The sequence below is a fragment of the Monodon monoceros genome, unplaced genomic scaffold (genome assembly GCF_005190385.1).
Source record: "Monodon monoceros isolate NGI ecotype Baffin Bay Population unplaced genomic scaffold, NGI_Narwhal_1 Super_Scaffold_22, whole genome shotgun sequence".
Classification (NCBI taxonomy): Eukaryota; Metazoa; Chordata; class Mammalia; order Artiodactyla; family Monodontidae; genus Monodon; species Monodon monoceros.
In genome coordinates, this window is record NW_021703779.1 from 23,882,003 (window position 1) to 23,895,045 (window position 13,043).

The following is a 13,043-nucleotide window of genomic DNA, read 5'->3' on the forward strand; positions in this document are numbered from 1 at the left end:
TTTGTTAACTATAATAGTGCAGAAAAATGGAAGTCGTGTTTAGAGACAATGTTAGAGAGCTAATTTGTTATTTTTTAAAAAATCATACCAATTGTTTAAAAACAATCAGGCACTTGTTTTTAATTATCTATTTAATACTAGTTGATTAACTTCTAAATCTGTATTTTGCCTCCAAATATGCAGTTGTAAGGATTTAATGAGAAAAAAGATATATCATACTTTCTACTCTACCTTGCACAGAGTAAGTAGGTATTCAATAAAGAACAGGCAAAATAACGAAGCGAATGGGAAAATGCAAAAGCAACTAAGCTTATACTGCTCTGAATCAGTTAACATACTGGAGGGCTTAGGATAAGATAGCAAAAGATAATCCTCCAACCAGGGAGAAGAGAGTATTGTTCAGATATTTTATATCTGTATCTAGAACTGTTTGAAAAATGTTAGGCTGTTAGAACTAATCAAGTAAAATAAAGATGAAAATAAAGATCAGAAGCTATTTAGAAGAAAGAGAGATGAAAGTACAAGGGATTGCAGAAATATTATCAGATGAGTATGTTTACCTAGCTCTCCATGAAAACAAAAGAATTTCTTCAAGAAGCTGAGTTAATGTAGTCCAAGTGCATTGCTCTTTGGGGATCTAAATTGGAACACTCAGAATAACCAATTATGTCTTAAACTGTCACTACAGCGTGGATTTTGTGAACAGTACTTTTCTCAAGTCCTTAGGGACATTAAGGGAAAGTTATACATGTACCTAAAATGCAAATAAACAATTACTTACTGCAACTACTTCAGTGCTCCAGATAAGCAGGTAATAAATATAACTTCCTCTTGTGAAAATTGAGGCACTTAACACATTTCTTATTCCAAAATTTACCATATCCTAACACAGAAAAATGTCACAAATATGAATATAGGCAAAATCAACAATATCCTTAAAATAAATTTGGATTTTCATCCACGTAGGTGTAATCAACCACAATACCACAGCATAAGACAGAAGGAAAAGATTTTAAAAAGTCAATTTAGCCTAAGTTCAAAAAGCAAGTGAAGAAATTCACTTAATTGAGAATAAAATCATAGAGTATCAAAACCATCTGATTTAGTGTTGGAGGGTAGAAAAGAAAAGAATATTGCCCTAATGTGGGTCTATCTGAATGAATTGGGCACAGACTACACCCTTAAACATCTTAGTGATGGAACTGCTTGCAATCTTTATTTCAGTGCTTAAGAATGCTGGCCCAGTGGTTTCAATGCAAGCATAGCTGTTGTCAAGCTATTCTTCTGTAACAAACTTTGGCAAGAGTAAACTGAAATCTGCTCCTTAGGTCATTACCGTTCTGGGATATCAAGAGCCAACCCAAATCAATGGGATGATGAGAACCATTAACTATCATATCAACAGTCCTGAAGTCTGATCTTGATACATGTAGTAATAGATAGTTTGTTTTTACACTTTTGTCCATGAATGATAAATAATAAATTATTTATGTAAAGAAAGGCTAATCATAACTGTATACATAACATTAATTTGATATTGTTCTTATGAATAAAATTCCAAATAAACAGAATGAAATGTCCTTTGAAATGGAATATAATTAAATGCCTCTGGTAACTTTAAACAGGCATTTATATTAATCCAAATGTTAAAAATTATATTAATCCCAATACAAAATATATTCCCACATCTGCCTATCTTTCATTAGGAAGTATAGAGTGTACATCTGTCCTGATAAACATTCCAAAGTGCCGATCCAGATAAACAGCATGGATGCATTCATAAACCTGGCAGAGTCCCAGTTCCAAGTGGTTTTATATTATGAAAAGTATAAAATGTTTAGGTAGATTTTGCTTCTACACTTACATACATTAAAAAGATGGTCTTTAAAAATGTTTATTTTGTGAGGCAATAGGAGAAAAAAAATTTATCTCCAAATATTGATGTTACATGTTTTGACTAACAATGCTCTATTATTATATTGATCTTATCAAAAAATAACTCTAATCTAAAACATAATGAAAATGAAATGAAATGAAAATTTGTAGGACACTGAGAAAATCTAATCTCTCCTTCTGTTGAAATTCAGCCTCTGTTATGTACCTGTTTTCAGACAGAGGAAGTAAATTCACAGTATTACAGAGACTCTACTATCTTCTTGTATAAATTTAAAATTTGAGAATGTTTCCAGAAATTTCCCAGGTGGCTTCAATCATGATGAAAGTTTCTCTCACTATATTGAGAGAGAGACAGAGAGAAAAAAAAGAGAATACATAATATAAGAAACCCAATCTAATCTAACCAGGCCAAGTATAAGAATAAAAATGGATCTTAACTACACTAAAAATGAAAACAAAAGTTATGATTTTACCAAATCATCCATCAAAACTGAGTAGACACACCAAGAGACCTAGGAACCAGAGACTTCATCAAGCTATAGGAAACACGGTCTGAGAAGTTTCTGGCAATTAATAGTGAGAATCTGGACTGGCTACTTGAGTGTTAGGGGATTTGCCAGTAGGCAGTAGGCAGAAAGATAAGCAAGCAGGCAGCCTGCCCACGTAATCAGCAATGTCCACTGGAGGGCAGCCAGTGGATGTTCTGGCAGGAAAACGGTGTTAGTGAAATCTGTTGACTGGTAATCAATAGAAGTACTAAAAGGCAATGCTCAACACGATGGAGGCTTGGCTTAAGGTAGTACCAAAGCAATTAAAGGGACTCAGTACTAAAATGTCTGCTCAGAGATGGGGAAATGACAAAGATCTAGTGAATTAACTAGAGTAAGAAGATAAAGCCTTTGCCAAGTATATAGCCAAGAGCCAGTTATTAGAAATAAGAGCAGAATCAGCATCAAAGGTGAACTTGAAGCTGATCAATAGAATCATTAACTGAGACAGTAAGAAACCCTCCAATAGAAAGGAGATTATTCCAGAGGGGGATATTGATTTGAGCCTGAGTTTTAAAATTAAGCGTCCCCAAATGAGGGGACCTTGACAGATGAAAGATCAAGAAACCAGGTCATTTATTACTATCTTCTGCAAAATTAAGATGAAGTATGATGATTCTTAGAATACGATTGTAATGTAAGCCAGGGTGCACTGAAAACAATGGTATCATTAGGTATATTGCACACAATAGTACTTTCCTATTTAATTCCCTACTGAAAAGTTTTCCTGCTGCATAATAAGAAAAAATTCCATTATTCAGCACCTAGGAGTCTGTTCCAGTCAGGGTTCTTTTTTTAAGGCAACAGAAGCTTACTCAAAGTAACTTCAGCCGAATGTAAATTTATTGGAAGAATAGCTGCAGCTTACAGAATCAATAGGAAAGCTTAAGAACCAAGCTCAGAAGATGACTAGAAAACAAAGGGATCTGAGTAATGGAGACACAATCAACGCCATGCTACAGAAACTGCCAGGATATGATACTAACTTGGCATCATTCTCCCGGACTTAGATGTTGTCAGCATGTCATCAAGGGCGTTACTAAATTCTCAACCACCCTTCCATCACCACACCATCTCCTTAGATTCAAATTCCTGAAGGGGAGTACATGATTGGCTAAAAGTAAAGCAGGCTTACACTCCAGCTTCCAGGAGGTGATTTTCCTCTTACCCACTCTCAGTCTCAGACAACCACTGGTCTGTTCTTGGTCATTATAGATTACTTTGATGTTTTCTGGAATTTCATATAAATGAAATCATACGCACTCTTTTCCATGGCTCCTTTTGCACAGCATAATGTCTTTTAAAACTTTCCATGTTGTTGCATGTACTGGTAATTTCTTCCCTTTTATTGATGAGTAGAATTCCATAAACACAAAAATTTGATCATTTATTCACCGACTGATGGGCTTTGAGTTGCTTCCAGATTTTTGCTAATATGAAAAAAAGCTGCTATAAACATTCATACAGAAATATTTGTGTGGACATATGTCTTAATTTCTCTTGGGTCAAAAACTTGGAGTGCAACGGCTGGATTATATGGTAAGGGTATTTTTGACTTTGTGAGAAACTGCCAAGCTATTTTCCAAAGTGGTTATGCTCTTTGCATTCCCACTGGCAATATATGAGGGTTGCAATTGCTCCACATACTAACACTAGGTCTATTCTATCTCTTTAATTAGCCATTCCAGTGGGTGTGTAGTAATAATTTGTTGTGGTTTTCATTTGCATTTCTCTGATGACTAATGACCCTGGTGGTCTTCTCTTCTGTTTATTGGTCCATTTGTGTATTTTCTCTCGTGTAGTGTCCCTTCAATCTGCCTGGGCCAGATTGCATTTTCCATAAACAGCCACAACAGTATCTTCTATCCCACATGATTTTCTTACATTGTGATTGTAACACACGGACCAGCAAGCGATAAGGTCTATATGTCCCTCTTTGAATTTGGGCAATCTTGTAACTTCTCGGGATATGTCATTAAAGTTCACACAAGATGATACCATTTCCACCTAGTTCTCTCGGGATGCTTGCTCTTGGAATTCAGTCACCACGCAGTGAGGAAACAAAGAATCACATGAAGAAGCCCCGTGTAGGAGCTCTGGTGAAGAGCCCCTTCTGAGGTCCCAGGCAAAAGCCCCCATTAAACACCAGACTAGTGAATGAATAAACTTTAGATGATTCCAGCCTCCAGCTGTGGATTTACCTTGCAAGTAAGGTCTCTGACATTATAGAAGAGAGACATGCTGACCCTAAGGAGCCCTTTCCAAATCCCTGCACCTCAGAATCCATGACCATAATAAAATAGTTGTCACTTTGCACCATGAACTTTAGGATGGTTTTCTATGCAGTAATATTCAATACATAAGTAAAACACAGGCTTTGAGATGCCACCAAGTATTTAAAGAGCCCGTGAAGAGAAACACAGTTTAGATTGATTTTTTTCTTTTTCTAAAAGGCATTTTTTTGTTTCTTAGTATATAGGTACAATTAAATCTTTGAGAATCTGAGATTTTCCCTAAAGTTTGACCATGTTAAATATATACATATACATAATTTTTATATAGAACTCTCACTTCAAGTGTTACTTGGCCATTATTCTGTCATTATCATTTGTTTCATCGACTTTCAGAAGGCTGATAAAGTTCAAGTAGACGTCTATTATGAGGTGATGAAACGTAAATGTCACTAGTATTTATTGATTTCTCATAAACTTTTTCACAGCTCTGATTTTCCTATAGTCACATTTGTAGGTGTGGAAGAACAAAACAAGAAAACCAAATCAAACAAACAAGAAACATGCTGAATTTTATTTTTATTAACTCAGAACAGATGCCAAGGTAATGGGAGCCCCAAATCACTACTCGTCTAGGCAGGTCAGCCCACAACCATAAGTACCTCAGTAATTCAGGGTTACACATGTGCTTGTATTCAAAATCCAGGACAGTAAGATTAAGAAGACGTATATTTGGATATATTTAGGTTGGTTTAAAATATCTTGATAACCATGGATTAATGGATATGAGTTCAGCTAATCAGCATCTCTAAACTTATCATCACATATCTGAATAGTCTTGTATTTTTCCACTAAAGTTTTATGAACTTTAGTTAGAAGTAGATACCTTCTGAGTATTTGCATAGGATAAAGTGCTGGAGATAACGAGTTAAGACAAACTTTCATCCTTCAAAAATCTCAAAATAGTGAAATGATACATTTTTCTTTTGCCTAAATTTTATTTGCAATCACTAAGAGGTTTAGCATACTTTTCAGAATAAAACTTTTTTTTGAAAAGTCAATGTATGTGATCCACATTAAAATTATAATGTTACAAATTTATAAACTAATGTATTTGCAGTTACTTGCTTAAATATAGAATGCACTGTCCATTTTAGAACTTTATATATAAATTATTATGTAGTAAGACAGTCTAGTTATGCATTCACACATCCTTCCTCTTTTTCATGAATTCATCAACTACAATTATTTTTAATGAGATGATACAACTTTTTCTCAAATGACACTGGTCAATAAAAACACTGATAATATATTAAAAAGATATATAACATATACAAAGTAAAGCTGACATTTGAGTTAATATGAAATATTTGAAATATGAAAATCGTTTTAGCTCAGAGTTAAAAAACAGAGAATATCTCATTATGTATCAGAATATATGTATAATTAGGAATATTACAATAGTTTCTAATGAGACTACTATGTGTCCATTTCATTCCTTTATTAATGGAAGTGGACTTGCTTGTAGAGTTCCTCTGTTTTTTTGGAGAACTTAATCCCAGCTTACCCAAAAGGCAAACTAAATGTTTAGAGCAGCAGAAAAATATACACAGTGATTTTGGTTAGTATTCTATTAAGAATTTTCAATAAAACACCAACTTTGTAATCAAAGGAAAAAGCAGGACTCTGTTATACTTGCTTACACTTGTTTTATGGCTTAATGCATTTTTTAATATATTATTACATATTAAGGGTGTACCATTAACTTTTTAGTATGTGGGCCTTCTCATTACTTTAATCTGATCAAGATGGAGCTTTACGAATATCACAATTTCATGACATTGTGATGTTTTCGGATTTGTTTTTAGATCTATTAGAAAAAGAAATGTGATGAAAAATGGTAAGATTTTATAATCTAATTCTGAAGATAAAAATAAAATTCTTAGCACTGTGTTTGTTCCCAATCACATACATGGCTTCTCCTCTGAATCCTTCAGGTTTTACTTTGAGTTGAATAGATGGCAAATTGGAAAAGGTTTATTTCAATCTTTCCATTATCCTGTTTGTGGCAATTGATGCATTCTAAGATATATAATCTTTTAAAGATAGCCCTTTAAGCTTTATTTTTTGTGTCCCATTTAATTGTTCTTCAGCACCTAAATATTGACCAGTAAGTCCAGGAATGAGAAACTAGGGAACTAGTGATGGGTCATGTGACTTTGATGAATGAGGGCTTAGGAGCCCAGATATAAACTGTCAACTTCTCATATATTGGCAAAATAAGTTTTGTAAATGAAAACCAATACTCTGAACTTTATATACCAAAGGCTTCTCCTGCCTGGGCTATGAAATGTTCCTTCACGTACCATACTTGATTAAAAAACTTAAATATATAAAGCATCCAGGCAGGATTTTTCATTCCTCAAATTTTGAGGGTGCTTATTAACTCTATGGATAAGGTCCAGGTTGCTTGGACCAAAAGATAAATTTGTCTTATTTCTAAATATCTGCTCGTTTATTATCACAAAGCAAAGGTCCATTGGCTTAACAGACAAGCATACCATTTAAATACATATTCAAAATTTATTCTCCAAATGCAACATTGATGGTCTCTGGTCAATATTTCTTTACGTGACCACACTGTGAAAACAACTTATAAAATTTGTGCTGTTTTTATTTAATTTTAAATTTGTTTAAATTAAGTGACACACATATATCTTGTAAAAATGAAAACTTTATGTATAAAAAAAATTGCCTTGATCTCATCAAAATTCCAGTCCTCTCCCCAAAGTATCTACTGCTATCAGTTTGGTATTTATACTTTTAGATCTCTTTCTAGAGACTTAAATACATTTATTAAAATAGCTATAAGACAAATAGGTTTTTTACATTTTACAGGAAAATTAAATAATATGATTTATGTCAATCTGCAATTTTTCCCATTCAATTTGTATTGAAGCTATTGGTATTCTGTAGTATGAAATATATCTCATTTATGTACAGGGGTACAGTGATCCAAGATATCTAAATGTGTCTTTAGCAACTTCTATGCTAGTTGTCATTTAAGTAGTTTATTGTTTTAAGCTTTTAGAAAAATACTGTTAGGAAGATTCTTGTATATGCCGCTTGGTGCACTTGTACAATGATTTCTTTAAGATAATATTATGTGCCAAGCACTGTGTTATGTGAGAAAGGTGTTATTATTATCTTTTCATTGCACTGAAGGTAAAAAGTGACTTGTCTAAGTTCACACAGCTAGTAAGTGCTAGATCTGGGAGTTTCACACATCCTATCTAGCATCAGGAGCAGTGTTCTTAATAACTACTCTCTATTCCTTGCTTTTAAACAAAATAACTACTGGCTCAAACTGTATTCACATTTAAATTTTAATATATGCTGTCCATTTGCCTCCAGAAAGGCAACAGCCATTTACATGTACACTAAGAGGGACATTTTTATTGATATTTCCCTGGCATATCCTTCCAAAGGTGGAAATTGTTTGTTTGTTTGTTCTTAGAAGGAAACAATGTAAATATTTTAATAAAAACAATCCCACAGCACTTACTGTCATCTGGTAATAACATAAAGGTGAGCAAAACAATATGAATAAATGCCTTAACTACACTTCTAACAAAGGACACCTAGAAAAACTGTATTGCCTTCTCAACAATTTCTCACTTCATTGATCATTTCTAGTTGAAGACACTTTGGAGCAGAGTAATGTTATTTCCTTTTAGCATGATCCGACTCAGCTGTTTTCTTGACTTTGTTTTAGAATGAATCTCTTCTGCATCATCTAATACGAGGTTCATATACCCATCAAAACCAATGATACAGCCCTCTATCCGCATATTCACTTGCTCATAAAGCCACACCTGAATCCGAGATCTAATTTGCAAGTATCTGAAGATGAGATTGATGGGCTGCACCATCACCTTCTGCACCTTCTGCACCTTCTGGCCCTGGCCCCGGTACGCCATGGTGGAAGCTCACAAAGACCTCACTATCCTGCACACCCTGGAAATTGGTTTTAAGTAAAACAGTAATGGGGAACTCAATATAGATCTTCAGTTACTGATGAGGATTAGAACCTGTGCCTTAATGCTATTGCGAGAGAAGGCTGAGTAGGTATTGCCTCTGGAGGAACAGATTGTAGTGTCCTATAAAGTGAACAGGAATGCGTTCATTCTCACCCACCACACATCTCTTTAACTATGCTTTTATGACTTTATAACAGTTTGAATAAACTATCCGGGTACTTCTGTATTCTCATTTGTCCTGCTTCTGGTACAGAAAATAGAAGGATGAGCAGTCTCTCACAGACTGAAAAGATAATTCTGTTGTCATAGATGTATATATTTTGTTGTAATATATATGTGAGTGACTGTAACAGAAAACTGGATCCACTTCCTAATTACGGTCAGAAATAATGGTTCCTGATTAACTATCCCTAAATCAAAACCACCATTCTGGTTAGATGCCCTCCATCATTTCACTAGCTCATAGAAAAAGTCTATTAAAAAAATTTTTTTTAAAAAAGGAGAAACTTAGTTACCTAGTAATATATATTGCCCATGGTTAAAATATCCTTGGGTGTTTGACGTTTTCTGAATGGTAGAGTTTGGCGTTTTGTTATTTGGAAATAAATCATTTGTACTCCTGCTATAAAAGAAATCTCGGTTAAAAACCTAAGTTAAAATTTAACCTATCAGCTTAAGATAAAAATTTAACCAAACAGTAATGATGCTTTTCTCCTCTTTTTCTATTTTCTGAATCACTCTGTATAACAGAGGTTATATTTCCTTGAATAATAACTAATATAAAATTATATAATCCCAGTGCTTTATTTGGATGGTTCATTTTGATTGATTCACTTTTAAGTTTTTTTTGTTTTTATTCTGAATTTCTTTTTTAAGTTAAACTGCTAAGCTATACTTTTATACACAGTTTTTCATTTTTAACCTTTTTGTCAAATGTATGGGCATAGTTTTCCATGGTATTCTTAATATTTTAAATGTCCATTATATCTCAGGTTACTAACTCTTCCGTGGGTTGAGCCATTCGTCTGGCTCTTTTATATAGCTTCTATTTCTTTGCTGATAATTTCTTTGTTTCATTTGTTTTAAGCATTGCTCATTGAAGCATTTTTATGATAACTGCTTTAAAATCCTTGTGAGATACTGCCTACATCTGAGTCATCTTGGCACCAGCATCTACCTTTTATCATTCAGGTGGTAATTTTACTGGTTCTTGGTGTGACTAGTGATTAGCAATTGTATCCTGGATATTTTGACTATTATGTTAGGAGATTCTGGGTCCTATTTAAATCTTCGATTTTAGCAGGTAGTCACCCTGTGTAGGTTTAGCCTGTAGGTCTTGACCTACTTTTGACGGTTGTGGATCCAATGACAACTTAATTTTCAGAACCTCTGCAGTGCACCTTTGCAGTGCTATTCTAATCGACTCCTTTTATGAAGTATACCACTAAGATATCACTCTGAAAACCTGGGTGTTATTCCACATTACAGTTCAGTTCTTGATCCCTTAGGTGTGATAATTTGGGTCATTTTCACATGTGGGTTGCTCAAGGATCTGCCCAGGGCTTCCTCTGTAAGTTTAAAGAATCTCTTTCTCCTGCTTCTTCCTCTCTTCGAGATTCTCCAACTCTCTAGTTAAGAAGGTGAAGGGCTCCCCCTGCCACCACCAGGAGAACAGTGTGAAGTCCAGACTCCTCACTCAGTCTCCACTGACCCCACAGGGGAAGGGAGTCGGGAGGGGCACTCATGGTGTTTGCTTGGGGGTGGGCAGTTATTTGTCAAAAATTTTCTATCATCCTAGGCTGCCCCTTTCCTCACATTTTGGCTGAGAAATCAGGTTTTTCTTTGGGGTTTTTTGGGTATGTGCCCGTTTGGTGTTCCATATTACACATTAATCCAATGCCCAGTCAGGATATATAAAATATTTATTTTAAAAAAAGATAAGAAAAAGTAAGAAAAGAAAAAAACAGAGAACTTGCCATCATGTCATTCCTCAAGACCAGACATTCCCCACCCAGTATGCTCTCTTCTTTCCACCTTTCAGAGTCCTCTTACGATTGTCTGTTATAATTAGTCCAGGGTCTTCAGCTGTATTTACCAGGGAGGAGCAGAGAGAAATGAGTCTATTCCATTCTATCTGTAACCAGTAGCCCAGTACATAACCTTTTGAGTCGTGTTTTTTCACTTAGCATAAGGCTTTTGAGTTTCATTCATGTTGTAGTAATTCTAGCTTCAGGTTCAAAAATTAATAATTTAGACCTCTGTGGCGTAAGACCACTCTCTTATTGTTGTATTTTTGTTCTTTACTCTTTGCTGATGCTTTGGGAGTAGACTTTTTTTTTTTAGATTGGCTTTAAATCGCAAAAATATTTGAGTTTTTTTGAATATATTTCATCCGACACTTCTATGTGCTTGTAATTGCTAGTGGTGGGGGTAGATGGGAGTCAAAGCAGATTTGCATCAGCTCAACCTGCTAAGATTGTAAGCTGCATCCAATCCTCTTTGTAATAAAGCAAAATATACATAAATAAGCAATTTAAAATATGTAGTTTGCGGTACACAACCCCTGCAGTACACACTGTAGCATGTCTGTAGTATCAGACAACTAAAAGACGACAGACATTATCTGTCACTGTTTGAAGTCTGAAGATGAAGACAATTTGTGAATACTAAGGTTTGTTCAGTGGCTTAGATAAAAGAGACTGGTAATAATAGTTTTGTATTAAAACATGTATAATATTGCAAACTAATATTTAAGCCATTTGAAATAGAAATATGATTCTTGTTAATATACTCACATCCAGATACTTGCATTTGGATATTCCAGTAAAATTAACAGTGTTGGCTTATACTCAAACATCCACATTTGGAAGAATTCAGTTTCTCAAGCCAAATAGTTTAGCTATTTCCCAGTTATTTATTCAGGAAGATGATATAATAAGTGAGCATATTTCAAAAGCAACATCTTTGGGGGGGTTTGGAAAAGTGTGTGTGCACGTGTTTTTACATGCCTATATTTTTTGCATATTATATAATGTATTTACAGTGCTTAGCACAGCACTTTTTCTTCTAGATTATTATGATGATAGTATAAAAATAGCAATTGATCTGTTTACTACAACAGCTCTTCCTAAGAGCGAGTTTAGATTTTGAATGAGAAATGATCAAGTAACTATGTTTCCAGAATGATATCCTGTGATTCTATAATCACTGATCACTAAAATGCCTCTCCATACAAACCATCTCCAAGGAGTGGGTTTGGGGTATGGGAGAAGCACATGTGTTAGAGTTCTAGGTAACTATCTGATATATAACTAACTCCCAGGGAAAAAAGAAGAGGGCGGAAGAAGAAAATGAAGTGTTAAGACATAGCCTACAATCACGTTTCTTACAACAGTTGTCTCTATACAGCTACAATGCCTAAGCCCTAAGATACATATTCCAAAAATTTTATATTTTAGAAAGTTTTACTTTCCTACCATCTTCTTTGCCACCAGCAGCTATTGCATGTCATGACTTAATTCTAACAAGTTAGGTGAGCAAATTCTAAATTTTATATCAAGGCCGAGAACAGGTAGTTTTGTTAAAATAGTTTCCCATTGGCACTCACATACAGTCTATATTTATTCTTTTTCTTTTTTTTGGTGAGAAAAACTAGATAGATACATAGATAGATAGATAGATAGATAGATGTAGATAGATAGAAGATAGATAGATAGATAGGGAGTATTATTTACAAAAGCCCTATATGGTCACACAAGTTTTAAATTTTTTTCATCACATACCTGCACACATGTTAAATCACCCCCCCCACCACACACACACATAACCAGAGTATGAAGAAACGACAAAATTCTATTTTAAAAGTGTTCTATTAGAAGGTATTCGTTTTCCTCAGGTTTGCTCCAATCGTTTTCTACATATTACCAAATCAGCACTTTGTAACCCCATTAAATTAATTTTGCTAAATCAAAATCAACATTTTGTGAAACTTTAAAAGGTTTATAGTAAGTGGAATATTTTTGCAAATTCTTATAAAATATCTATTATAAGTATATAATATGAATAGATATTATGAACATTTTAATTGCCTAAAATATAATTTACTAGATTCTCTGATCTTTTTTCTTCCCCCCTATTACTTATGCTCACACTGCTATGCACATATTCCCCTCCTATTGAAAACATAAAAGTCCACGCAAAACATCATTTCATTTATTAAGCTTTACCTAATCACTTCCCTAAGAATATAGCACCCATCTCTCTGTTTCCATAGTAATTTCTTCTTGTTGCTCTTGAAGTTATTGATTTTCTGATTGGCTGTCCCCCAC

At 34.3% G+C, this 13,043-nt stretch overlaps 1 pseudogene; it reads right to left on the minus strand.

The window, feature by feature from the left end:
* Positions 1 to 8,367: 8,367 nt before the first annotated feature.
* LOC114906612 lies at positions 8,368 to 8,655 on the minus strand (annotated as a pseudogene).
* Between the last annotated feature and the right edge of the window lie 4,388 nt (positions 8,656 to 13,043).